Here is a 26,698-nt window from a genome sequence, read left to right on the forward strand (position 1 = left end):
GCTTTTTCATCTTTCTGGTGAACATGGCCAATTCCTCATCATCGGTTGACTCAGCTTCAGTTGAGTCTGCTTTCATGACAAGGGATTTTTGTTTCTTATCCTCTGATTTTTCTTTTTCTTTGGCTTCGAAGTTTTTCATAGAGATTTCATGGGTCAGCAATGATCCTATCAACTCATCATATTTGTAGGTAGTCAAGTCTTGAGCTTCCTCTACGGCTGTTTTCTTTGCTTGCCAGCTCTTGGGCAGACTTCTCAGAATCTTCTTCACTTGCTCTTCTTCAGTGAAGTTCTTTCCAAGCCTTTTTAGCTCATTTATAATGTTTGTGAACCTTGCATTCATTTCTGAGATGTCTTCATTTTCCTTCATCTTAAACAACTCGTAGAGTCTCATATGTTGATTGACTTTAGACTCCTTAACTTTGCTTGTGCCTTCATAGGTTACTTCAAGCTTCTTCCAAATCTCCTGTGCTGACTCACAACCTGAAATCTTATTGTATTCTGCAGCATCTAATGCACAGTGAAGCATATTTATAGCCGAAGCATTATTTTATAGTTTTCTAAGGTCATCCTCTGTCCACTCAGCCTCACTCTTAACAATTTTCTCATTGTTAATAGTTTTGTATGGCACATGTGGACCTTGAACAATTGCAAGCCATGCACTCATGTTTGTGGCTTGAATAAAGTTCTTCATCCTATTCTTCCAGAATGTATAATTTGATCCAAAGAATAGGGGTGGTCTAGTGATTGATAATCCCTCAGGGAGTATCTGTGTTGTTTGGTTTCCAGGAAGGAAACGAGTGCTATTCTCACCCATTTTTAGGGATCAGCTCAAGATTGTTAAATCTCAGAGTAGTGAGCTTTTATGCTCTGATACCACTTGTTGGTCCCTGATAATTAGTTCCAAGGGGGGGGGGGGGGTAATAACTAATATAACTTTTTCTCGTTTTAACTGAGCTGACCAGAAGTTATATTGGGAGTTTATTAACTCTGATTTTGGTCAGCTTGGTGAGATATGTTTGAAGACAGCTGTAGTCAGATGTTGACTAAAGTTGTTTTCTTGTGAGTTAAGAATTGACACTCTTGACGGTCAGCTTCTAACTCAGCACCACTTATTTACTCAAGGTCAGCTTAGGCAATTTATATGCTGAGTAAATTTAGCAAACAACACATACAATATAAGAGAGAGTTCAGAGATTACTCAGTATCACTTATTTACTCAAGGTCAGCTTAGGCAATTTATATGCAGAGTAAATTTAGCAAACAACACATACAATATAAGAGAGAGTTCAGAGATTACTCAGTATCACTTATCCTGGTTCGGCCTCTCTGCCTACGTCTAGTCCCCAGAGTCCTCCGGGTTTTTTTGAATCCAATACTGAGCTCTTTAATGGTAGAGCACAAACCAATTACAAGGCAGTTGAATATGCAAGAGTAACTTCCTCTATTCTTCTACTCAACTCCTACTAAGTGCTACAACCCAACACCTAGATTTCTCTACTACTGAAATGCTTACAACCAAGCACTCAGCTTTACTCTCTCAATATTTCTATTGATCACAGACTTGTTCCTTTTTGAATCTAAAGCACACTTTAGATGATTACAACTCAATCTAGCATTTACACATAGAATAGAAAAGTGAGTGTAAGATTCTTTTTGTTCTTGAGTGAGATTTTCTCTCTTGTATTTTTCTTTTGATGCTTCGGTACATATTTTGGTTCTTCGATTGTCTTTTTATAGACGAGAACCTGTGGACTTGATTGTTTAAAATGTCTTGACCGTTGCAACCAAAACGGCTCTTTTGGGGAACATTTTCTGGGAAGCTTCAGACTGTACGCCATTCCCTGCTTCTGTTTTTCTTCAGGCGTCAGGTTGTCTTCTAGTGTCTGTTTTGTTTGTTTGTGCCAGTTGTCTGTTTCCAATAATCCAATGTCCCATGACTCTCGGAATCAGTCTTCTTAGGTGTCTTCGAGGTTCCAATTATTGGTGCAGGAGATTGGCAGTCTTTGTCTTTTAGTAAAACGGATCCTTCGTGCTGTCCTGACGAATACTCAGCTTCGTTTATTCATGGTTCATGCTGAGTTCCTTTAAGGTCAGCTCCGTTTTGTTTCTGAACTTTAACTCCACTCAGCTTCTATTCTGTCATGCTGAATTCTTTTCTACTCAGCTTTGTTTGTGCTGACTTTTGTCCTGTCTTTTACTTTATATATTTTTGCACTCAAGATTTAACAAACATATTAGTACAATCAAATCAAGGCATCTAAATTTAATTGCCTCTTAATCATGGATGATTTTGTCAAATCAAAATCTTGTGGAAAGGTGTTTCAACAAATAGGGCCTTGGTAAGACCTATATTAAAGAAAACTCCTTATGAACTTTGGAAAGGACGAAAGCCCAATATTGGATACTTTCGTGCCTTTGGGTGTAAATGCTTTATACTCAACACTAAGGATAATTTGGCAAAGTTTGATGCCAAAGCTGACGAAGCAATCTTTTTAGGGTACTCAACAAACAGCAAAGCATATAGAATTTATAATAAAAGAACCCAAGTTGTAGAAGAGTCAGTCCATGTAGATTTCGATGAAACTAACCCTGCAGGTAAGACAACTCAACCCATGGAGGACGAGTTGAACTCAGCTTCTGCTGACCAGAATGGACATGCTGAGTCATCAACACAAGAACTGACCAAAGGTAAAATCAAAACTGAAATTACCTTTGCTGACCAATCTGTTCCTGCAGAGATTGTAGAAACACCTGCTCCAAACAACTCAACATTACCTAAGGAGATAAAAATTCCAAGAGGACATTCAGAAAAGTCCATTCTTGATGATGCAAATAACAAAGTAATGACTAGAGATCAGCTTAGGAAGTTCCTTAGCAACGTTGCTTTCGTATCAGTTCATGAACCAAAGAACTTTGCTGATGCTGAACATGATGAGTATTGGATCAATGTCATGCAAGAGGAGCTTGACCAATTCACGAGAAATGAGGTATGGGATTTAGTACCTAAACCTAGGAATCAAAAATCCATAGGAACTAAGTGGGTTTTTAGAAACAAACTAGATGAGCATGGAAATGTAATCAGGAACAAAGCTCGACTTGTAGCCCAAGGCTATAGTCAGCAAGAGGGCATTGATTATGGTGAAACCTTTGCACCAGTTGCTAGGTTAGAAGCTATACGTATATTGTGTGCATATGCTAGTTTCATGAATTTTAAATTGTATCAAATGGATGTTAAAAGTGCATTTCTTAATGGTTTTATAAACGAAGAGGTATATGTTAATCAACCTCCCGGTTTTGAAGATCCAAAATTTCCAAACCACGTTTATAAACTCAAGAAGGCCTTATATGGCCTGAAGCAAGCTCCAAGAGCTTGGTATGAAAGGTTGACCAACTTCCTGCTGACCATGAACTATGTCAGAGGAAAAGCTGACACAACCTTGTTCATTAAGAAAAAGGGTAAACATACCCTACTTGCACAGATCTATGTAGATGACATAATATTTGGTGCTACTGACGACTCCTTATGTCAAGAGTTTAGCAAACAGATGCAGACTGAGTTCGAAATGTCTATGATGGGAGAACTCAGCTTCTTCCTTGGACTTCAGATCAAGCAAGGTAAGAACGACATCTTCATTAGTCAGTCCAAGTACACCAAGGAGATGTTAAAGAAATTTGATATGGAAGATTGTAAGTCCATATCAACCCCTATGGGTACTGATACTGTCCTATGCAAAGATGAGAAAAGTAAGTCAATAGATAGTAAACTTTATCGAGGTATGATAGGCTCCTTACTTTATCTCACCGCTAGTAGACCTGATATACAGTACTCAGTATGTTATTGTGCAAGATATCAAGCTGACCCAAGGGAATCTCACTTAATTGCTGTAAAAAGAATTTTTAGATATTTGCAAAGCTCAGTTGATGCAGGTTTGTGGTATCCAGCCTCAAATGACTTCACACTCATAGGATACACTGATGCTGACTATGGACGGGATAAACTAGAACGTAAGAGTACTTCAAGAGGATGCCATTTCCTTGGAAGCTGTCTAGTATCTTGGTTCAGCAAGAAACAGTCATCAGTTGCTCTGTCTACAACTGAAGCTGAGTACGTTGCTGCTGGAAGCTGTGTAGCTCAAGTCCTATGGATAAAGCAACAGCTTGAGGATTATGGAGTAAGAACTGAAACAATAGAGATCAAATGTGACAACAAAAGTGCTATTGATCTATCCAATAATCCTATCCAACACAGCAGGATGAAGCATGTCAGCATAAGGCATCACTTCATCAGAGATCACGTACTAAAAGGTGAGATCAAGCTGACCTATATGCCAACAAATGAACAGCTTGCAGATATCTTCACCAAGCCCTTGGCTCGTGAGCAATTTAACATACTAAGGGAAGCTATCGGTATGTCTAATCCTCTTCAATAATTCTAAATATTTGAATAAATGTTGAGTGATTGTCATGCTGACTGATATCAATCTAGTAACTACTGCACATTGAGCTTAATAGTCTATGCTGAGTAGATATAAATGTTGAGTAAATACGTTGTGCTGAGTAGATAGACATATTGAGTAATCACCCTATGCTGAGTAGATGCACATGCTGTGTGATTAACGTATGTTGAGTTACTAAGAGATAGGAAATCCATCCACGTAAAATTAAATACTCAGTATCATAAACGACCCATATTCTGGCAAACTGAGTAAATGCCCACTTGCACCAATTAACAATGACACGTGTAACAAATCATACCTAGGAAAACGCAAGTAATAATGAATACCCATGCACCGAACCTGTCATAAATGGTAGAATCTTTGTCGATTAGAGTCCCAAGATGAAAACGGCTAGTTCATTAATGACTCAAAGCTCTATAAGTAGTGGAAGGATCCCCACTCATTACTCTTTACGCTTACGATCTTCTGAAATCGAATTCTCTTTTCTCCCTAAACCTTAAAAACCTTGCTCTGTAACAATGGCTTCCGGCAAGAACGAAATCTCTAACCTCACCACTCAGCCTGGCCAAACCTCTGGCAAACCTAATCAAGTTGACCCCACTGGTTCTTCGAGGCAAATCGAAAGGAATATGATCAAGGTCCATAAAAAGGTCAACAACTTGGAAGTGTTGAAATGTAGATGGTTCTCTCCAGGTTTCGTCACCTCAGAGAAACCGTTCTGCGACTGGATCGAGAAGAACAAATGGACCGGTCTCTTCTCACTCGCCGAAAAGACATACCCCAGGCTGGTCAGAGAATTTTACTCTAACATGCTTGTTGATGAGGATGATGCTGACTATTTGGAGACTACAGTCAAAGGTCAGAAAATCACCATAACCCCTGCCTATCTAGCTACTTTGCTTGATTTACCAGACGAAGGAATAGAATTTAGGACAACAAAAGAGAAGGTACCTAAAGAAAAGCTTGACAAGATCAAGGGGTTATGCAAACCCAAAGATCACAAGGGAGAAATACCCAGCACGTGTATGGGGCAAGAACAGAAGATGGCTCACTACATGCTGACCAACTTCATCTTCCCCAAACTCAACTCAGCCTCATCTGCCTCAAATTTTGAACAGTGCTTCATATGGCACATGTTGACCTACACTCCACTTAACATGCCCGTCTTTCTGGTTGGGGCTCTTCAACACAATGGAAAGAAGCTCAGGCTGGGTTCTCTGATCACTAAGATCATTGAGGACAAACAGATTGAGACAATAAATGAAACAGACACTTTGGGAAGTGAGATCACAGCAGCTCTACTGGTTGGACTGTTGTACAATCAACCGTTGAAAGGATATGAAGAAGTTGTAGATGCTGAGGAAAATGATGAAGCTGAGCTAGAAATTGAGCCTGAAAATGAGCCTGAGAAAGTAGTGGAGGCTCCTGCTGAGTCACCCAAGGAAAAGAAGAAGAAGAAGAGAAAGGCCATTGAAACATGCTCTAAAGATATCAATGTTGTCCCAAAGAAAGTGAGACTAGTGTCTCAAGAAAAAGTTAAAGCTGACAAGGCTAAGGAGAAAGCTGAGTCGGCAGAGAAGAGAAAGAGGCCAGAAGTGCCTGAGGATGAAGAAGAGGGAACTCCAGAATCCCCGTTGATGAAAAGGAAGAAGGTTAATTCCTTAAAGATAGTTGAAGCTGATCCCCTAGATTGGGTTGTATCGTCCAAAGGTCATGGAACTGACCTAGAAAAGGAAGCTGAGAAAGAAACTGAGCAACAAGCTGAGAAAACAAATGTTGAAGTAGAAAGGGAAGCTGACAAAGAAACTCATGTTGAGGAAGATGTCCATACTGAGCAGGAAGAACATGCTGATGTTGAGCAACCTCAGGGTGATGCTGAGCAAAGAGTTGAAGAAGAAGAAACTGTTGCTGTTGAGGATCATGATGAGCAACATGAGCATCCAACTATGGTAGAAGAGACAGTTGATACTAATGAGGAGAACATTCAAGCTGACCCATCTCCTGCCAAAGAAACAAAGTTCAAGCGGCTTAAGAAGAAAGCCCATAAAACTCAAGCTATTGATCTTCTTGCAGACTCTCCTCCTCAAGATATTGATGCTGAAATTCCAAAATTCAGTTCAAATATTTCTCTCATGATGCTGAGCTTGAGTCTCCTCCAACGGATCCTGTGCAAAACCAAGCCTCTGTTACTCATATTGAGGAATAAGCCAAGACTTCGGAGAATCCAAAAACTGCTCAAGATGGACCAAATCCTGCTTCAACTTCATCCACTCAGAATGAGCAGGTCAACATGACTAACCAAACTCCACCTCCAACTCAGCATGTTGACAACTCAGCCCCTGAAGATACTCCGCATCAAAGTCCAGTCACCAATCAAGGTGATCAATCTGGCAAAGAGCCAACTCCTCCACCATCAAGCTCAATTCCAGCCTCTGAGTCAAATGCGGCTCAATTCACCTACTTGAATGCCACTGAGTCAGACTGTCGCATCATTGCCTCTGCTCAGTCCTTGCTTCAAGAATTGAACCCTCCTCAAGCTGATGCTGCTAGATCTTCGGATATTGAGTCCTCTCAACTGCCTAGAATCACTCAGCTTCTCAATGAACTAAGAGGACTCAATGATCTAGTAAGTGTTATGACCACCATTCAAACTCAGCAACCACGGCAAGACCAAATCACAAAGTTGACTGAATTGGTTCTCACAATGGTGAACCATCTGAACTCGCTTGAAGGCAAAATCCAACAACCATCAAAAGTTAATCCAGGGTATGCCACTTCAGCTGAACTTCAAGGATATTTTGCTAAGTTAACTGCAGAACTGACCCAATCAAGCGCACCTGGCAATGCTGAGTTTGCCACCTCTGCTGAACTTCAAGAATGCTTTACCAAGCTTAATGCTGAGCTGACCAGTACGCATGACTTAGTATCCTCCTCCTCTCAGTGTACAATTGACCAACTGAGTGAAGCAGTCAGCCTACTCAACATCAACAAAGCACAGATGGATGTTGATCCAGTTTCCAACAGTGAACTCTTGAGCTTTTCCCAGGCGATTATGAAGGCAATGCGCATCAACAATGCCCAGCGCATATTTTATGACTCTGCCTTACTCAAGATGTACCACCAATCATTTGGTCAACTCACCAGCTCGCTCACCTGGCTTAGCAAATCTCATGAATGCCTGCTCAGCATGATTAGCAGTTCTCTTCGGGTTCCTCGCCATGTCCAAGATGACAATGTTCCTATAATTGATGGCTTGCGCGAAAGTACTAGGAGGCTCCAGCGTTATTCAACTCACCTCTCCTCTCATGCTCGCACCGACACATTCATTTATAAACCCGATGATGGAAAAACGGGGGAGACAAGTCAAGGAGGAACTCAGCTTGCAGGTAATGTCTCAGGAAGAAAAGACAAAGGCAAAGGAATAGCTCAAGCTGACCCCCAAGCTCAGAAGAAGTAGAACTAGATATAGTCTAGTAAATGTTTAGAACTTGCATAGAAACTTTCATATATGTTTTTTTTGCTTTATCTTTTTATTTAATCTATGTCAAGTACTATTTCCTCAATCTGGTCGATAAAATTGAACAAACAAATTAAGAAGTAAAACATACTCAGTATACATTAACACTAAATTACTTAGGTAATAAACTGAGTAGCAACATACTTCTTATATTTTTGAAAACTGACTTAAATCAAATTAGCTCAGGTCTTGAAAAATCTAACATTAAATTAAGTCAGTATACACAAATGTCTTAAGGATAATTCAATTAAATCTTGGAAGGTTTAGAATTAAGTTAAGACAATATGTGCAACTGATAGGGGTCAAAAACCCTTATCTTTGGGTACGGTTTTAGGACGGTTTTTAGAGCTATTCGGTTAATAAGCGAGCAATTCTCGCATTCAAATGCTTTTGTGTGAGTTAGTTAGGAATTGAAAACATTCTATTTACTTTTCGCCGTTTAGGCTCGTTTTGTAATCAATTTAGGCAAATACGGCCGAAATAGCATGCGTATTAGAATTCCGTTATCTTTTGAAGCTAATTGGTCCGTCAAAAGTCGCACCAAACGAAGTGTTTGCTCAAAATAAGCGATTGACGGATCAATTTGGCTTTTTGGACTAATGTTTTCCGGAGTTTTTATGCGTATGCAGGTGTGAAGTCGCGCGAAAAAGGTCGCGGAACTCATCGAGCTTGGATCGAGCACGCTTCGGGCGAAAACGCTCGGCGAGCAGGGCCCCACGGGCCATTTCTGCTCACCGAGCAGGCCTCTGGAGGCCTGCTCGGCGAGCAGGCCACCAGGCGCCTGCTCGGCGAGCAGGGGGCTGCTCGGCGCGAGCAGCCCTGCTCGCCGAGCAGTCTTCCCTGCTCGGCGAGCAGCCCTGCGGGAATTGGTCAAAAAGACCAATTCTGCCCCCACGAAGCCACGTTCGGCCCCACGTCTTCCTACACCAACAAGGACATGAAAATAGGTCAAAACGAGGCCCGAGACGCGTCTATAAATAGGAATTTTCAATTGTAAATTAGGCATCTTTTGTTTTTGTAAATTATTTTAGCTTTCCCCTTGTAATTCCTCTCCATCTTCTCCATCTTCCTCAACCTCCATCGAAGCTCCTTCAAAGCTTTCTACCGAGGAATTACCAAGGTCCGTCCTTAAGATTAAGTCACCGGCTGCAGAGTAAACAGGTTCCCTGAAAGGGATTTTTGTATCTCCTTTTATCTTTCCTTGTTTGTACTCTTTGATACAGTTGCCGAACTTGACTTATTGTATCTTGTGACAATTATCTTCGCCTTTAATAATAATTTAGCTCTTGTTTTGTTCTATGATTATTTGTCTAATCTCCGTCTTACGCTTTATTCAATTGGTTTAACTCATTCAAAAGTCCCAAAATCTAGTAGGCACATATTGCGAGCTGAATCTGACCTAGTCAGAGCCTAGGAGATTGACGACCTCTTAGTTGATTAAGCGCCAATTTACTGAGCCTTAGACCGAATTTCGGCCTTAGGGAATCACGCGCTAGGAACCTCAGGAGGGTAAGTAGGGTTAATCGCCTTGAATACAAGTGACTCAGATTAGGTTTTTATTCAATAGACTTGATAATCTATCTTTATTATTATCGTTCATACCATGTTCCTTCGAATAGTTTCATTAATGAAAGATCAATTAGGGGTAGAGTAATTTAGTTAGGCATAGAATAACTTAGATAATTTAGTTAGAATTAGATAACTTAGCTAGGATTAGTATAATTCAACCTAGGAGTAGATTAATTAAACAAACCAAACTCAAAACCCCCTAAGCCTAGATAACATCCGAGACCGAGTAGCTTGATACTTGCAGAAATAAATCCTGTGGACGATAACCTGGACTTAAACCAGAAATTTATTACTTGATAACGACGGGGTACACTTATCCCTTAGTGAGGTTTCGCAGAAACCGCATCAAGTTTTTGGCGCCGTTGCCGGGGATTTATTTCTTCTGCAATATCGAACCAAAGGTCGATTTGTTAGTTTAGGCATTCCTTGTGAATATCCTTTGTTTATATCGTTTATACTTGTTTATATATAATTCTTTATAACTTCTATACTTGTTCATATCTTTTGTATTTGTTCTATATACTTTTACTTATCAACTTTTGTGCTAGAACTTCACTTTTTCTCAGCATTCTCTGATCAATGAATTGGCAAGAAAGAGTCGAGTGGCAAGCTCAAAAGTTTACTATCCCATCAAGACAATACATTCATGCCCTAGAGAATGAGGCTCCCAATCCCTCCATGGCCGACTTAAATGAGAAAATGGATATCTTGATGACGAAACTAAGCCTCAACACCAATGAAAGTGTAAGTTTTATGGGTAATCACCAAAGGTATAATTCTAACCCCAATTCTTACAGCTTTTATGGTAGTGATTGGAGGAGACCTCAACACTCAAATCTTTCCTACGGGAACCCTAACATGTTGAGGCCTCCAAATAGGTTTGTTAATGAGCACAGGAAAAACGAATTGGGAATGTTCCCTTACGAACAAGCAAGCCAAGTTCCTCCACAACCCTCTAGCTCACGAGATGAGGTGATGTCCCTTTTGAAAGGAATATCAGCCCGACTTACAATCAACGAGGAGGTTTGCAAGGACTTGAGCAACCAATTGGCTCAAATAAACCATGAGATGCAAGAGCAATCCCGAGATGCTCTCCCAGGCATAAAGGAAAACATAGAAATCCCACAAAGGGAATCAGCTCAAGCCATCTCCTTGAGGAATGACAAAAAGGTAGAACCAAGTCCACTATCACATGCATCACCCGAGGTAAGTGAGGAACCGGAAGTGGTAAGCAACCCCGGTTCAAAATCTGAAATTCTAAATCATGTGATAGAGATAAAAGATCAAATCAAAACTTGTGTATCTCAACTACCTTTTCCTCAAAAATTAGAAAAGTTTAGGTTTGCTTCATGCTCAGAAGTTTTCATTCTCTTCGACCTACCAAGAGAATCCAAAAGGGAGCAAACCAAACTTTTTCATAATATGTTTAAATTCGACCTCCTGCTTTCATTAAACTTATTAGAGGCTCTTAATCCGTTTTGTAGGTACGGGTTATTTCTCAAGGAGTTCGAGTTCCTAACGCGAGTAGAAGCTTACACCTAGGAAGGAACTCCATGTTGAGCTAACCGACTATAAAGTAGCGCTTCTTGGGAGGCAACCCAAGTTTGGATTAAACTTTTTCTAGGTTTGTTTTTCTTTTTAATTCAATTATAGAGTTCTATTTTTAACTTTGTTTAGTAAGTTGTCTTCTCCACCCTAACTTTTTGCACATGCGCTTGATGGTTTTAGATGCAATTTTGGAACTTATTGCATATTTTTAGTGTGAGGAGGAGGGGTAGACAAACTTACAAAAATTGTATAAATTTTAAATTTTTGTTGCGTCGTGTCTAGTTTAGTTTAGCGTTTTTAGGTTTTGTTTATGTTTTTGCATGTTTATGACCTAAAACCGTGAACCTCCTTCGAATTTAAACTTCGTTATTTGTCTTTGAGGGCTGAGAGCCGAATCTAAAATTGCATGATAACTAGTTTAGGCGTAGGACACAACTCTTGTATCTGTAAAAGCATGAGCTACAGTTTGCATTTAGACCCTACTTTTGAAGAAATGCTAAAATCATTACTTAGGTAGATAACTTAAGAATTGAAGGCATGGGATATTAAACTTGAGTTTGGGGAAAACTAGTAAACACAAAATTGAAACCCAAAGAATTGTGAGCTGAATTTGAGCCTAAGAGCGAACATCAAAAAGCTCTTTTTCTTGACATTTTTGTGTGAATGCTTTGACTTGTGGAAGATTACAGATTTTGCACCTAATATTGTGCTGAACCTACATGCAATGATTTGAGATGATAAACGATGAATCAGCCTCATTAGAATTAATCCTTTTCTTTACCTTATTTTTTTTCTTTTTCATCCACTCTAGGAAGCCCCTTTGAGCCGACATTTTTGTAGTTTGTAGATTTTTCTTTCGTTCTAACCCGTTTTTGCGAACCACAACTTGGTTCGCTACTTAGCCTTTGTTTTTGCAAGCTCGAATTGAGCCTTGTTTTCTTCTAGCACTTTATCTTTGTTTATGGCGTTACAGTAGCAAGCCAAAAGGCTAAGAAGTGAATGAGCATCACTATTCCAAAAAGGAAAAAACAAAGGGAAAACAGAAAAAAAAAAGAAAAGAAAAGAGACGAACAAAAAGGGAAAACAAAACTTCATTCCCCAGTTCCTAAAAATCAAAAAAGTCTCAAGAAAACATCCCAAAAGAAAAAAAATAATAAGGGATGAATAAAAAGCTCAGTCACTTCATATTTGCTAAAGCCATTTTAACTCTGTTTGTGTAAGCGCTAGAACATGTAACCTTTGTTGTACCTTTAACCCCCTAACCACATTACAACCCCAATTAGAGGCTATTTCTGATATCATCGGAGTCATATAGCATAGTAGAGGAACTCGGATGAACGTGCAAAATCAACGTAATCCTAAGCAAGAACATAAGCCGAGAGTAAACACCTTAGCCACCGAAAATTGTGTGAATGAGTGAACTACCTATGGTGAGGTGTCTTACTTAGCGATCCCCTTAAACTCGTTTAATTGAACATGTGTCCATTTGCTTAAAACTATGACCCATGATAATTGAAATGCAGCTTTTGGATATCGTGTCTCTACTTTGTATTCCCGAATGCATGTAATTACAGATGCTCGAAATTGTGTCAAGCACCTAGTCAAACTGGGAAGTTTTCTAGCTTGCTTGTGATGGCGGGTTTAGTTTTTTAGTTTACTTGGGGACAAGTAAAGTTTTAAGTGCGAGGAGGTTTGATAGGGGTCAAAAACCCCTATCTTTGGGTACGGTTTTAGGACGGTTTTTAGAGTTATTCGGTTAATAAGCGAGCAATTCTCGCATTCAAATGCTTTTGTGTGAGTTAGTTAGGAATTGAAAACATTCTATTTACTTTTCACCATTTAGGCTCGTTTTGTAATCAATTTAGGCAAATACGGTCGAAATAGCATGCGTATTAGAATTCCGTTATCTTTTAAAGCTAATTGGTCCGTCAAAAGTCGCACCAAACGAAGCGTTTGCTCAAAATAAGCGATTGACGGATCAATTTGGCTTTTTGGACTAATGTTTTCCGGAGTTTTTATGCGTATGCAGGTGTGAAGTCGGACGAAAAAGGTCGCGGAACTCATCGAGCTTGGATCGAGCATGCTTCGGGCGAAAACGCTCGGCGAGCAGGGCCCCACGGGCCATTTCTGCTCGGCGAGCAGGCCACTAGGCGCCTGCTCGGCGAGCAGGGGGCTGCTCGGCGCGAGCAGCCCTGCTGGAATTGGTTAAAAAGACCAATTCCGCCCCCACGAAGCCACGTTCGGCCCCACGTCTTCCTACACCAATAAGGACACGAAAATAGGTCAAAACGAGGCCCGAGACGCGTCTATAAATAGGAATTTTCAATTGTAAATTAGGCATCTTTCGTTTTTGTAAATTATTTTAGCTTTCCCCTTGTAATTCCTCTCCATCTTCTCCATCTTCCTCAACCTCCATTGAAGCTCCTTCAAAGCTTTCTACCGAGGAATTACCAAGGTCCGTCCTTAAGATTAAGTCACCGGCTGCAGAGTAAACAGGTTCCCTGAAAGGGATTTTTGTATCTCCTTTTATCTTTCCTTGTTTGTACTCTTTGATACAGTTGCCGAACTTGACTTATTGTATCTTGTGACAATTATCTTCGCCTTTAATAATAATTTAGCTCTTGTTTTGTTCTATGATTATTTGTCTAATCTCCGTCTTACGCTTTATTCAATTGGTTTAACTCATTCAAAAGCCCCAAAATCTAGTAGGCACATATTGCGAGCTGAATCTGACCTAGTCAGAGCCTAGGAGATTGACGACCTCTTAGTTGATTAAGCGCTAATTTACTGAGCCTTAGACCTAGTTTCGGCCTTAGGGAATCACGCGCTAGGAACCTCAGGAGGGTAAGTAGGGTTAATCGCCTTGAATACAAGTGACTCAGATTAGGTTTTTATTTAATAGACTTGATAATCTATCTTTATTATTATCGTTCATACCATGTTCCTTCGAATAGTTTCATTAATGAAAGATCAATTAGGGGTAGAGTAATTTAGTTAGGCGTAGAATAACTTAGATAATTTAGTTAGAATTAGATAACTTAGCTAGGATTAGTATAATTCAACCTAGGAGTAGATTAATTAAACAAACCAAACTCAAAACCCCCTAAGCCTAGATAACATCCGAGACCGAGTAGCTTGATACTTGCAGAAATAAATCCTGTGGACGATAACCTGGACTTAAACCAGAAATTTATTACTTGATAACGACGGGGTACACTTATCCCTTAGTGAGGTTTCGCAGAAACCGCATCAGCAACCCTTACGGGGGAGTCATTTCAAAAATATATCAATCATGGGGTAACTTATAACTGAGTTCCATAATTATGTATTTTGCCAACATCAAAATGGGGGAGTTTGTTGAAACACCTTTCCACAAGATTTTGATTTGACAAAATCATCCATGATTAAGAGGCAATTAAATTTAAATGCTTTGATTTAATTGTACTAATGTGTTTGTTCAATATTGAGTGCAAAAATATATATAAAGTTAAACAGGACAAAAGTCAGCATAAGCCAAGCTGAGTTGAATGGAACTCAACATGAAAGAATAGAAGCTGAGTGGAGTAAAACTTAGCACCAGAAGCTTCCTTCAAAGTTGCCAGAATAAAGCTGACTAAATTAGAAGACTCCTTCAGAATTATACAAACAGAACGGAGCTGACTAAGAAGGAACTCAGCATGAAAGTTGAACATTCGAAGAGAACGAATAAAGCTGAGTGACAGTCAGGACAGCATGGAGGATCCGTTTACTAAAAGACAAAGTCTGCCAATCTTCTGCACCAATAATTGAAGTCTCGAAAATACAAAGAAGACTAATTCTAAGAAACATGGGTCAATGGATTATTGGTAAAAGACAACTAGCACAAAAAGACAAGTCTGATGCAAGAAGACAAAACCTGACGCCTGAAGAAAACAGAAAAAGGGAATGGCGGAACAGACTGAAGCTGACCAGAAGCTGTCTGCTAAAAGAGCCGTTTTGGACTTAACGGCTAAATCATCTCAAATGATACAATCTTCAGAAATTCATCTATAAAAGGACAATGATAATTCTTGGATCATTTGCCGTAGTATCAAAAGAAAATTACAAGAGAGAAAATCTTGAAAGCACTCAAATACAAAAAGATCTTACACCAACTTTTCTATTCTCTGTGTAAATGCTAGATTGATTGTTTTGTAATCATCTAAAGTGTTCTTTACTTGAAAAAGAACAAGTGTGTAATCAATAGGAATATTGAGAGTGTTGAGCTGAGTACTTGGTTATAAGTATTCAGTGGTAGAAAAATCTAAGTGCTGGGTTGTAGTACTTAGTAGGAGCTGAGTAGACGAATAGAGGACGTACTCTTGCATACTCACTGCCTTGTAAAGGGTTTGTGCTCTACCTTGAAAGAGCTCAGTATTGGATTGAAAATCCCAGGAGGAACTGGGGACTGGACGTAGGCAGAGAGGCCGAACCAGGATAAGTCGTGCTGAGTAACTTCTAAACTCTTTCTCTCAATATATATATATGTGCATGTGTTGCTTGTTATATTTACTCACCTTATAAAATTGTTAAAACTGAAACTGAGTAAATCTGAGTGCTGAGTTGGAAGCTGACCTTTCAAGTGTCAATTCCCAACTCTCAAGGCAAGCCGTCTTAGTCAGCATAGAACTAAAACTGTCTGACTAATCAATCGGCCGTGCTGACCAACACGCTGAGTTATCAAACTCTTAAAATAACATTAAGTCAGCATAATTAAAAGCGAAAAAAGTTACATTAGTTCCTAACCCCCCCCTTGGAACTAATCACTAGGGACCAACAAATTTGTCATGTACAAACATGTGTAAGAATACTCATTATTGAAATGTTCTAAATTATAATATTATAAAAATAAGGACTTACGGGCTTTTATCCTTCCAAATACTTTATCATTTTTCAAGTCATGAACCAACTTATCCAACTTCATCTTGAAAACTCTTGTTATTATATCCGGTCTATCTTCTGCTTTTAAGCCTTCTTTGTCAATGAATCTTTGTATTTCCACCCACTTTGAGTTGCATGTGAAAGTGATAAAAATATCAGGATATCCAGTCCAGCGACATATTGCCATCGCATCTTGATAATTTTGCATCATGTACCTAAGGTTAATATCAAACACTTATATTAGTTAAGATTTTGTTAGATAATGTTATATGTAATATTTGAAATTTAACAACTTTTGAAAAACATTAAATAAATTTTGACTTTTTTTTATAATTTAAGAGTACACGCACCTTGCACCACCAACGTATGATGATGGTAGAATGATTCTTTTCCCACTTGAGGACGGATTGGTTTCGCCTTTCAATATTGCATCTGATAGCCCTTTATATAAATCTTCTCTCAAATTTTTTTGATTGTTCCTAATGTAGCTCAACCTTTCGGCCTCTATCATTGTGTAAGAATCAACCAAAAATTGCTGAAACAACTTCCGTGAATTCAAAATAGATGATCGTTCATTGTTTCTTTGTTGTATTCGATAACTGAAAAACTCCCGCATACTAATTGTTTCCCTTTTTCCATTCTTATTATTGTTAAACAAAATATCTTTTCGAAATCCATCCTGGCCTAATGGAAAAAGCAATGGATACTGCATAGGCAGATAAGATGGATGTAACTCATTAATACGCTTCAACATACCATTCTTAGTCTCGATTATAATGTCTCTGGAAGTTTCTGAAGTATCAACATCTCCCACTATTAAACCCGCAACTTCCGAAGCACTTGGCATGTTGTACCTTCACCCATCTGTTTTCCTACCTCCAATCAATCTTAATTTTACCTCTGGATATTCATCACTAGCCAATCTATCCATGGCTACTCTAAATGACTGTGCTAAAACATTGTACTCGTCCAACATAACTTTTAGGTCCTTAATGATGGATTCGTCAAAACATTTCTTCGAATTTCGAGAGCTGGATTGATATATTGAAAAAGGTAACAATTAGATAAAAAAAAATTAATTCTGCTACAGTAATGATAAAACATATAATAACGTACCAAAAAGATCCCGCTCTGTTAGAAATCTCATTCTCTGTATCATGTATGTAAAGTTGTGCAAACTTTGGTTGTGATCCATGTTGTGGTAGCAAACTACCAATCAAGTGGCAATTTTGACCATTAAGTCTGAAGACATATGGTCCATTTCCATTGTTCAGTGAAGAATCAATCTTACCACCCATTGATGTAAATGAGAACATCATATTATATGCTCTGATATTTTCTATGAATGATTTACTTCGACTGTCACTCCCATACAAAAGATTATGCAATGTATCTGGGAGATCACTCATTAACGGTAATTTTACTTTCCCAGCCCCACAACATAATGTAAATATAGGTACACTGGAATTTCGTTACTTACGAATTCGCTCTTCATACCAAAATAATGCACCACAAAAAGAGCATATATATTCGGGAACTCCAAAATCCAATATATCTGCATTTTGCATAATTTGTAGTTTATTAAAAAAATTCTAAGTATATTACTTATTGTATTTAAATATTATATATTGATCAATAGAATAAAAACATTCAAATACAATATTAAAACGATGCATATAAATTTTGTGATTAAATTTTGATACAAATAGAAAATAATATATTTATGGACCATAAATGTAATACCATTAGTAATATGCACATCATCCGACGTGGTGGTGTTTGGCTTACGCTTTTCACGAACTGGTGAGTTTTCAAATGAATTAATGTTTCCTACATATGAATTTATGAATTATTATGAAATTGACTAATATTTGAATAAATAATTACTTCGTAACATAAAATTAATGAAATACCATTAGTAATGTCTTGTAGATAAATCCTTCTATCTTCATTCGCATGAAAATTCTTTATACCCGTAGATGAAACACCTTCAACTCAAAAAAAATGTTTATTAATTCACAAATAACTATAATTATTTCAAACAATAAATCACATATCTATAAAACATAATGCACCATTTTAACCCTCATATGAAATAAAATTTATGATACAAAATAAGTTTAAGATTTTGACACAATGATTTTAATTAACTTGCAAGTTTTTTGGTTGGATATTTAAATGTAAAAATATCGATATATTCAAAATCTATTAATTACCTGATCGAAACTCCTTTATATTGGAATTTAAGTTCATGGAACGCTTCTTTTGCAATTTATTCTTCCTTTTCATCCTTGCCTCATGGCTTTGCAAGTGAGAATTTTCTCGTGATAGGAAAAACAGATGATTTGGTGTCTGCTTAGCACACAAGGAAAGTCAAATAAGTTTTACATTTGCATATATAAATTTATTATAAATGGCTGATTTATAATTTATAATGTGCATAAATTATATTTACTTGTCTAGTTGATGAGCCGACATTGGAGAGATCTGCAACTATAAATAAAGATATTGAAGATTGTTAATCTAAAAAAGCAATTAACAAAATTGACTTAATAATAACAAAACAATCATAGACTTAATTCAATATATTTAAATTATTAAAATTACCAGTTTGTGATGTATTAGTTTTTAAAATTTTATTGTGTGAGCGTTTCTCAATCAACTTGTTTTTCCTCTTCAATCTAGCAAGACGAGTTTGTTCCAATGTTGCGAGAGATTGGTCATTTGGAAACATCCTGCAAAAAAAAAATCTCATTCATGTTAATTACTGCTATTTTTAAATTTAAAAAAAAATAGTTAGAAGCTCAAAGGCTTATTTGTTAATTTTTATACATTTAGCTCACGCTTTCTAGGACACCATAAAGTGGATGACTCAGATTGGTCAGACCGAATAACGTAATAAATAAATAAATAAATAAATAATATTTATATATATAATTGATTTGAAATTATTTTTTACCAATTATATATAATCTAATACATTAACATGGCATGACATACTTTTCTTTTCCAAATTTAAATTAAATTTTCTCGAGTAAACTTTTTGTAACAAGAAAATGGCTGCTTATAATATATAATAAAGTTCAAGGTATAATTAAAGAATAATAAAAAGTTAAGAATTATTTAGAAAAAAAGGTTAAGAATCAGAAAAAGTGAGGAAAGAGTATATCTGGATAAAATGAGAAAATGGTGCAATGAGAATTTAGGATAAAAAGCTTTCCCACATATAGGAGGAACCAATCTTAGTTTGTGTATAATAAATAAAGTTCCACATCAACGGAAATACATTGCCTTAATACTTTAAGGAATAATGAAGCAAGCGTTGGTAACTTTGCTAGCGCGTGTAAGTTTTATTTTTTAGAACCGTGGTCAGACTGGTTTTCGGACAGATTCCGGTTCTGTCCAGTATGTTGCATATATAAGAAACCAGTTTAATTCGGATCGGAAACCTGACCGGTTTTTTGTTGAAACGGTTGAACTGGCCAGTCCAATCCGAATTTGATAACATTGATATATATATATATATATATATATATATATATATATATAGGGGAGGGATCAAGTGAGAACCTCTTCTTAGGTGAGGACACTTCCCTATGGTGAGAACACTCAAAACTACGTAGTTTTGAGTATATAAATCAATAAAAATCAATAAAAAACACTAAATGCTACAAGTGTGGGTCGAATCATCAAAATAATTCAAAGCGACATCGAACCGAACAATATGTAAAACCGAATTAAAACCGAACCGAAATATGCGGTTCGGTTTGGTTTAAACCGAAAAAACCGAATTAAGTTAAAAATAACAAACAACAAATAAAAATCACTATATTTTTTTTATTAAATTTACCTCAACAAAGACAAAAATTTAAATATTTCTAAAATATATCTATATTGGGTTATTATCTCAACAATAATAAAAAAAAATAAACTTGTATAATCAAATATATATGTGTATACGTACCCTTACCTAAACTTTTTTTGACCAAAAAAAAAAAAGAAAATATATATATATATATATATAGGGGAGGGATCAAGTGAGAACCTCTTCTTAGGTGATGACACTTCCCTATGGTGAGAACACTCAAGTTTTGAGTATATAAATCAATAAAAATCAATAAAAAACACTAAATGCTACAAGTGTGGGTCGAACCTGGGACCTTTCCATCTACCCTCTCCCTACTTACCACTATGACAATTGCTTCTCTTATGTATAATATTATGCGAGCCGCTTAATATAGCATTGTGCTAGTAGCTTCTATTGTTTAATATTTCACGCATGCACTTATTAATATCGATTAAATATACATAATAATGAATTATTAATAGAAAACAAAATAAATATGCATAATAATGAATTATTAATAAAAAAAATATGCGTAATAATGAATTATTAATAGAAAAAAATCCAAGAACATGCTCCAATTTCTTATTTATGTAATTCCTTTATATTTTTGTAATTTATGTTATATAAGAAAATATATTTTTTTTGCTGCAAAAAAAAGAAAATATATTTTTTTGCTGCAAAAAAAAGAAAATATATTTTTTTAACCATATGTTAGAACATATATGTTAACTTTTAAAACACGAACTATGAAGTTTAGAACGTACGACATATTTTTTAGAACATACATTATGTTTTTTAGAACATGTGTTATGTTTTTTCGAACATGAGTTATAAATTATATTATAGAACAAATGAAAAAACGATCTAGATATCTACTGATTTTTTTAGAACATTATACTTAGTTTTTGGAACACAAACTATATATTTTTTAAAACATACGTTAGAACATATATTTTAACTTTTAAAACACGAACTATGAAGTTTAGAACGTACGACATATTTTTTAGAACATACATTATGTTTTTTAGAACATGTATTATGTTTTTTCGAACATGAGTTATAAATTATATTATAGAATAAATGAAAAAACGATCCAGATATCTACTGATTTTTTTAGAACATTATACTTAATTTTTGAAATACAAACTATAAACTTTAGAACATACGTTATATTTTTTAGAACATATGTTACTATTTTTTTAAAACATTATACTTAATTTTTAGCACGCAAATTATAAAGTTTATAACATATGTAACAATATTTAGAACATCGTCCTTAACATTTTAAAACATAAATTATAAAAATATAGAGGAATTAAATAAATATGAAATTAGAGCATGTTCTTAGATTTTTTTCTATTAATAATTAATTATTATGCACATTTTTTTCTATTAATAATTTATTATTATGCGTATTTAATTGATATTAATAAGTGTATGCGTCAAATATTAAACAATAGAAGCTACAAGAGCAGTGGTATATTAAGCAGCGCGCAACAAAATACACACAAAATGCAATTAGCTTAGTGGTAAGTAGTGTGGAATGTTAATGAGGAGGCCAAGGTTCGACCCACCCCAACAGTAGCGTTTTTTCTTAATTTTCATACTCAAAACTACGTAGTTTGAGTGTTCTCACATAACAAATGGTTCTCACCTAAAAAAGGGTTCTCACAAGACCCCTCCCCTATATATATATATATAATAAGTATATGTAAAATTATTTTCTTTTTTGGAAAATATGTAAAATTATTTTCAATTAAACATTAAAAGTGGAAAATCAGAGACTTTCCATATTTTTTATATTTCACAATTACTATTTTCATTATTTAATATTATTATTAATTAATCCAATGGTGAAAATCACACCAAGTAACGTTACTTTGTAAAAAACAAAGTAACCATAGCGGACACCTATTTATATTAATGGTTAATAATATTATGTTAGTTGATATTAACTTTATAAGGAAAAGTATTATTAAGGAAAATAATTTTATAAGTAACATACTTAAGAACAAAAAGGCAGCTATAATTATTTTATAAGTATCTATGCAAACCTTATCATACGGTGTTAGTGTTAACAAAAGAGTAAAAAAAGTGACTATTTTGTTTTTCTATATTTATATTTTAAGTAAATAAATCAAATTTAAAAGACTTTTTTAGTGGAGAACGAAAAACATGAGTTTTTATGCTGGACTTCAATCAATCAATTTTTTTTTGTAAAGTCAATTTAATTACTTATACTCTGCTGACATTTTATTTTGCAGGTTGTTCATTTTTCAAGCCTTTAGTCTTATTTTTCATCTATTACTTTCACAAAAAAAAAATATAAATACAAATATTCTATATAGTAGGAGTATTATTTATCATACATTTATTTTATAATATATATTAATTCTTTGAAGGAAAATTATTATATATATTACTAATTTATATATATAATATCATCCGGTTCAACCAGTCCGAGTCAACCGGTTGAATCCATTGACCCCTGAACCCTTTGTCACACTGGTTCGATGGCCGGTCCGGTTTTTAAAACATTGATAAAAACATCTTCAATTAATTTGCCTATAATTTTCTCAAAATAAAAAAAACTATTAGATTAAAGGAAAGAAAAAATTAAATTAAATGAAAAAATCTACCTGTAAGACTGATTTCTGCTACCATTACATGCAAAGACTTGAAGAGCGCTCGTGACCAGCAAATCACATGCAAATCTATAGATACAAAGATTAATATAAAAATCAAAATAAAGTTGGATATAAGCATATAATCATATAAAAAAATTAGAATAATAAAAAAAATTATCAAGTTTTTTCTTACCTCACATCAAGAAGATTTCACAAAATAAATGAAATGAATAAGAGGGTTCACATCTATCACCTCAAACAGTATCTTCACCTTTCTAACTATTTCATGAAAGATAAAATAAAAAAAGCTTCTGCCAATACCAAACAAAAAAGTATTTCAAATATTATAAGTTTATATTCATTCAAGTATTTATATATTGAAAGGAATTCAATTTGTACGTTATTTGGTGTGTTGAAAGTGGGGGTCCCACTTCTAACCCACTATTCAAAACACTATTCCACTAACTCTTTATGTAATCCACTACTTAAAATACTATTCCACTAAAACACTAACACTTTATATAACCTACTATTCAAAACACTATTCCACTAAAACACTAATCTATATATAATATAAAACAGTAACGATGGAACTGATGTGTCACTTCCTCCTTTTTTAGTGATAAAAAAATTTAATATATTAATTTTAATTTTATTATGTATATTTATCTATAAAAAGATTATTTTATCCCATATATTTTTTTATTAAAGGCTGGTCAACGAGGAGGAGCCGAAGACGGACATCCCAGCAATGCTGGCACCCCCGACCTCAACCCCATATATCTAAGAGTACTACAGAATTTAAATTAATCCCTAAAATCTCTCTAATTCTCTACATATCTATATATAATATAAAACAGTAACGATGGAACTGAGGTGTCACTTCCTCCTTTTTTACTGATAAAAAATATAATATAATATATAATATATTAGTTTTTATTTTATTATTATATTTATCTATAAAAATATTATTTAAAGTAAATGTGAAAATCAAATAATAATATTTAATTTATATAACACATTTATGTCATTAATTGTAATTATTAGATTGTATTTTTATTAATATTTATATATTAAGATGAATCCGTGCATCGCACGGGCCAAAAACTAGTTTTTTATATAATTGAACAATATCCCATAAAAATAATTATTCAAATTTCATAAATCAAACAATTAATATTCAAAATAAACCAAAATTTGCCAACTAAAAAAATAAAAACCATCTAAAATAAATATTCTCTGAATAAAAAAAATTTCAAAAAAAATTAAATTGTCAATAGATAATATTTCAATCATCCTTTTCGATCTTAATTCTCTTTGATATCTTTGTTGTTGACAATTCATCTTCAGCGCTGCTGCTTTCATCCGAACTTTGAATAATCATCACCCGTTTAGACTTTGAACTTGTAGGTGTTTTTGAACTTTCTAATTCCTGATTATCACCTACACCATCTATTGATTCCTGATGACACAAAAACCATGTTTTGTTAAAAAAACATTATATAATTTGGCAATTTTACAAATAATAATAATAGAATCAATAATAAAATCTTACTTGATTTTCATCTCCTTTTTTAGTAAATTGTGCAATCAACGTGGCATCATCAGATATCTTAGAAATAGAATAAGGTGCTGACTCAAAGTCCAAATTAAAAGGACTAATTCGGATCTTGAAAACGTATTTCTTCTCCACCAATTGATTTAGCAAACTTGGATATTTTTCTTCAGATAGATTCTACAATTTTTTTAGAGATCGTAAATATATATTGATCCAATTTAAATTTAATCTATAGTAAAATTTAATTTATTTTAAAAGGCTAACCTCATCTTGACTTCCTTTGAGGTCAGAGGCAGTTATTCCCAATAAATCAAAAGCATCACGGTCAAATAGAACAAATGACACATTTGAAGTTTCATCCACAACGCGACATTGGATTTTATATCTAATAGATTTCAAAATCTTAATTAACAGATACATTTAAATAAAATTTAAACAAATAACTATACATAATAAATATTTATAAAAAAAATTAAGGTCATTAAAATTACCTCACAATAGCACATGCATTAGTATCATTACATTTCACGCAAACATATTTGGTGTCCTCAAGGTGAACCTTTTTCTTGCAAATTCTACATGAATTGTAGTACCAATCGTTCTTTGTTTCAATGCATGCAATGGTTCCAACAACCACATAATCACCCACCTAAAAACATGAAACATGAGTCTAAATTATTTATGTACGGGTTGAGATGTATAAAGATAATTTACCTCGTTGGAATCTTGAATTTCCTGTAAAGATGAAATTTTACAGTTTGGGTTGAAATCACCAAGGGTATTTGTCAGATTGCTAGAAGATAAGTGGCTCAAACGCAACGATTTTTCTTCATCCAAATTGAACCTATATATTTTATTTATTCAATAATGGTTTGAAATATATGTTCATAAAATAGGGAAATAAAAAAACAATGAGTTCGAAATTACCTCTCTTTGTAAGACACGATCTCAAAAAAGTCATCATCATGAATGATTCTCGAAGAATTTATCGAATTAGATAGTGTTGCACAACCTTTTTATTGTAGTTGAACAATTAAAGTTTATCTAACCACAAGTTAAAATAATACAATAATCGAAAGAATATAATAATAACTTTACCTCGCCATTCTCCAATTTTTGCATATTGAAAAATGATTACTTTTGGATAATTACTCGATGCAAAGTATGATTTAATGTCTATAGCATAGTCATCCCAAAAAGTGCACTTAATTTCATTTTGGCTATATAAAATTACAAAAATAATAATACATTAGTATTAAGCCAAAAAAATTGTAATTCACTCAGAAAATGTCCAAGTGTAATTAATTCGTATTTCAAAAAATGATAAATGATAAAAAAAAAATTTGTATTGTTTCTTACTGATGGTCCATCAAAATTGCATGCAATCTGTGTGTTTCTTTTCCTTCTTGGGAATAACTAACCATTTCACTAATAGACAGTACCACTGCTATTATATCTGACAACCAATCAAAGATATAAGAAAATTAAATATAATTAATAATAATAATAATAATAATAATAATTATCATAATATCTATTTGAAATTCACAAACTTACCAATCAAAAAATTAACATCCACTGCTTTTGAGAGAACATCATCTATTGATGTAAAATCAAAAAAAGACTTTTTGATTTGTGGACAATCTATTTCTTGTACACATGTTTTATACATGAACCTTAATTTGTATTTATGCGTTGACGCCCTATATTTTCCTCCATTCTCAATCACCTGGAAACTCTCAAAGGCATATGTTTTTCCTTCTTTTAAAACATCCACAAACTTTTTGAGACAATTTTGATACAATTGAGCTTCAATAGTTGAATCCTATTTTTCATGAAAATAAATTTATTTAAGTATAACCACAAAAATAAACAGGTTAAAATTATGATTATGTTAAGAGTTTGAAAAAATTACCTGTTCATCTAAAAATACCATGCCTAATCCCTCGTTCTTCTGTAGTGAGCTCTTCCATAGTCTTATAATTCGAGCTTTGAACCTCCATTTTTTTTTAGTTGCATTAATGTCAGAGACGAAATTGTATTTTGGAGCCATTACTTTTTTTGAGATTCCAAGTAGAGATGTTTGGAATGAATATAACAAAAACGTAATAAAATAATGAACCCATAAATAGTATATATAGATTTATATTTCAAGAGTTATTTTAAAATTAAAATTGGTTAATTTTATACGGATGATTTTTTTACATAGAATGATGTTTATCTTATTTTGAATTTAAATTTATTAGATATCTAAATTGACGGTTATGGTGAGATTATTGGATTAAACTTATCTGATAGACTATATGGTTAGTTCCTACGTTTTTATTAATTCACAAGTTTAATTCATATTAATCACATGTATGAAGATTGATGTTTATCTTATTTTTTTTAAAATTTAAATTTATTATCTATCTAGTTTGACGGTTATGGCTTTTTTTTAGGTAAAAAATATCATTAGACCCCTGATATTTTATTTTTTGGTTCATTAAGTCATTGATCTTTTATTTGGATACATTACACCCCTGATCATTTATTTTTGGTTTCATTAAGCCACTGATGACCAAATTAGTAAGTTTTGAACATCTAATTTGGTTAAAAAAATACGTTTTTAACTTCACCTGTATTTGAAATTATTAAAAAAAATATTTTTTACAGTTTGAATTAACGTTTTTACAG

The 26,698-nt window shown here is 34.5% G+C and overlaps 1 pseudogene; it reads right to left on the reverse strand.

The window, feature by feature from the left end:
- Positions 1-25,958, reverse strand: part of LOC136218759 (uncharacterized) — a 42,763-nt pseudogene extending 16,805 nt beyond the window's left edge.
- Positions 25,959-26,698: the final 740 nt, after the last annotated feature.

Source organism: Euphorbia lathyris, chromosome 1 (genome assembly GCF_963576675.1).
Source record: "Euphorbia lathyris chromosome 1, ddEupLath1.1, whole genome shotgun sequence".
Classification (NCBI taxonomy): Eukaryota; Viridiplantae; Streptophyta; class Magnoliopsida; order Malpighiales; family Euphorbiaceae; genus Euphorbia; species Euphorbia lathyris.